The sequence below is a fragment of the Dipodomys merriami genome, unplaced genomic scaffold (assembly GCF_024711535.1).
Source record: "Dipodomys merriami isolate MVZ:Mamm:240054 unplaced genomic scaffold, mDipMer1.0.p SCAF_34, whole genome shotgun sequence".
Lineage (NCBI taxonomy): Eukaryota > Metazoa > Chordata > Mammalia > Rodentia > Heteromyidae > Dipodomys > Dipodomys merriami.
Genome location: NW_027204937.1, coordinates 350,125 through 352,500, shown reverse-complemented (window position 1 = coordinate 352,500; position 2,376 = coordinate 350,125). Strand labels below are relative to the sequence as shown.

Genomic DNA, 2,376 nt, shown 5'->3' with positions numbered 1-2,376 from the left:
TCCTCGGATCTGAGCCTCCTGAGCAGCTAGGATTACGAGCATGAGCCACAGAGCCTGGCTAGTAGAAAGTTTATGTGCATGCCAGTACCAGGGCTTGAACTTAGGGCCTCATGATCTCAACTGGCTTTCTTGCTTATGGCTGCCACGCTACCACTTGAACCATTCCTCCAGATTGGTATTTTGCTTGTTAGTTGGAGATAAAAGTCTCTTCTCAGGCTGGCTTCTAGCCATGATCCTCAAATCTCAGCCTCCTGTGTAGCTATAGGTATGAGCCACCTGTATTCCCACATAAAGTGGGAATATAAAGTGCCTAGGCAAGGGGCTGGGAAGGTGGCTCAGTGGTAGACCGCTTGCCTTGCATGCCTGAGGCCCTGGGTTCGATTCCTCAGCACCACATAAGCAAAAAGAAAAAAGCCGGAAGTGGTGCTATGGCTCAAGTGGTAGAGGGCTAGCCTTGAGCTGAAGAGTTGAGGGACAGCACCCAGGCCCAGAGTTCAGGCCCCATGACCGAACCCAAAAAATAATAATAATAAAGTACCCAGGCAAGTGGCAGAGGTGGAATTCAAACCAAGTCCTCTCAACCCATGTTTGCCTACAATACCACAGATTCCCAAGGTATGAGTCATCTATTCCTTTTTGCTGAAAAAGTTCAGCAAAAACCGGCAACAACTGCAAAAAAAAAACAAAAAAAAACACAAAACTCCAGGGTTTTGGAGTTAGACAAATATGAATTGGAGACTTATTCTGCCTATAACAGGAACAGACAACCAAATATGCTCACAACTATAGTTTTTGCTCAATAACCAACCAGAATGCTCTCCTCTATCTCTTCTTCCTACTCCACCCTATTCCTCAAGTGAAGGAATTCAAGAATGTCTTTACAGCTCCTGACAAGGTCATCACATTCCCCAGGGTGCTGACCATAGGAGTAAAGGGACATAGACAGAAAAGAATACAACCCTGGAGATTCAGGTCCAAGGCCACCATCTAGCTTGCAGTCAAGTCCGTACTCCTAGAATCTTCTTTAAAACCACACTTCGACCCATCACCCTCTAGAACAGTGCTTCATTTTGAGACAACACCTAGAAGTCTTCGTTTTGACTGGTAGAATAAGAAACCTTTATTTCTTTTTCTCCAAGATCCTGATCTCATTATGTAGCAGAATTTCTGGTCACAGGCCTTTGACCATGTGATTTTGGCTTCTCCACTACCAATAGACACCTCAATACTAAGAAAGGGAGAATTTCCATAAGGTGGTGCTCACAGTCCTAGTCCACAGTCCGCAAAGTAGGTCTTCCAAAATTGTCCATTCTCACCATCCTCACCTTGTCCCTCTGGGAAAGGGGTCAGGGCAAGGACAACCTGGTTCCCTCGTCCGCTGCCTTATTCCTTCCTTCTTTCTTTCTCTTTTTTTTTCTCTCTCTCTCCTCTCTCTTTCATCTATTCATCTATTTTTGTGCATGTACTGGGGCTTGAACTCAGGGTTAGGTACTTAGCTTTTTTGCTCAAGGATGATAATCTACCACTTGAACTATAGCTCCATTTCTGGCTCTTTGGTGGTGAATTGGAGCTGAGAGTCTCACAGACTTTGACTGGCTTCAACCCATGATCCTCAGATCTCAGCTCTCTGAGTAGCTAGGATTACAGGTGTGCGTCACCAGTGTCCAGCTCCTCTGTCTTCTTTCACTCAGTCTGTTATTGTCTCTCTGGATTTTCTTTCCCTCTCCCTTCCCCTCTACCTCCCCTCCCATACCCCCACCCATCACACTCAGTAGCCACAATTTTCTCTGCAAGCTGCCGACCTAAAAGGTCAATGTGTTACCTCTCCCTGGGACATCCACATGCTAAAGGAAAATTCTGCTTTAATCCAAAGATAGGACGTTCTAACTGGAATTACAGCCAGAGGAGACTTGTACCTAGGGGGTGGGGATCAAGGTGGTAACTGCTTTATGGGAGACCCCACCCCTGGGACTTTCCCAGAGCCACCCCTCAACTTACTTACCTAGGTTCCTCTCAGCCCCGGCTGGAGCTATGGTCTTTATGAGGTCACCATGATCTGGAAGTCTCTCAGCCAATAAGGTCTCTGCTCCTCCCAACTCAGATGGAAGAAGTAGAGGAGGAGTCTTCTCAAAGAAAGATACACCTTTAGACCCCACAGCTGCATGGGAAATACTTCACTTAAATGAAGACCAAGCCAGGAGCCAGGAATTACAGGCACAAGTCTGTATGTAACCTTAGTTATTCATGAGGCTGAGATCTGAAGATTGTGGTTAGAAGTCATCCCAGGCAGAAAAGTCTGTGAGAGACTCTTATCTCCAATGAACTACCACAAAGCCAGAAGTGTGGCAGCATGGCTCAAGTGGTAGAACACTACTT

The 2,376-nt window shown here is 46.2% G+C and overlaps 2 protein-coding genes across 2 annotated transcripts in view; both read right to left on the bottom strand.

Annotated features, from left to right (window-relative positions):
• Nucleotides 1-1,851, bottom strand: part of LOC138803500 (maestro heat-like repeat-containing protein family member 7) — a gene marked incomplete at its 3' end in the record, with an annotated part of 9,263 nt that extends 7,412 nt beyond the window's left edge. Inside the window, exon 1 of the mRNA XM_069987610.1 lies at nt 1,803-1,851. The remainder of the gene's footprint in view (nt 1-1,802) is intronic.
• Nucleotides 1-1,953, bottom strand: part of LOC138803296 (maestro heat-like repeat-containing protein family member 7) — a 47,227-nt gene extending 45,274 nt beyond the window's left edge. Inside the window, exon 1 of the mRNA XM_069987124.1 lies at nt 1,823-1,953. The gene's annotated coding sequence lies outside the window, so the exon portion shown is untranslated. The remainder of the gene's footprint in view (nt 1-1,822) is intronic.
• Between the last annotated feature and the right edge of the window lie 423 nt (nt 1,954-2,376).